Below are 209 nucleotides of genomic sequence, written 5' to 3' on the forward strand. Positions count from 1 at the left end.
TCGCAAGGCGGAAAAAAAATCAACGAGGGGTGCAACACGAGGACTTCCCAGGAGGTCACCCATCCTAGTACTACTCTCGCCCAAGCACGCTTAACTGCGGAGTTTTGATGGGATCCGGTCCTTCCGATCCCAATCCAAACGGAGATCTGATCCAAACCCATGGCTACGCGATGGGGAGGGCGAGATTTTCCCAAAAATCCACTCCCGAG

At 54.1% G+C, this 209-nt stretch overlaps 1 pseudogene; it reads right to left on the reverse strand.

Annotated features, from left to right (window-relative positions):
• Positions 1-26: 26 nt before the first annotated feature.
• LOC118345074 lies at positions 27-140 on the reverse strand (annotated as a pseudogene).
• Between the last annotated feature and the right edge of the window lie 69 nt (positions 141-209).

The sequence above is a fragment of the Juglans regia genome, unplaced genomic scaffold, assembly GCF_001411555.2.
Source record: "Juglans regia cultivar Chandler unplaced genomic scaffold, Walnut 2.0 Scaffold_13503, whole genome shotgun sequence".
In the NCBI taxonomy this organism is placed as follows: Eukaryota; Viridiplantae; Streptophyta; class Magnoliopsida; order Fagales; family Juglandaceae; genus Juglans; species Juglans regia.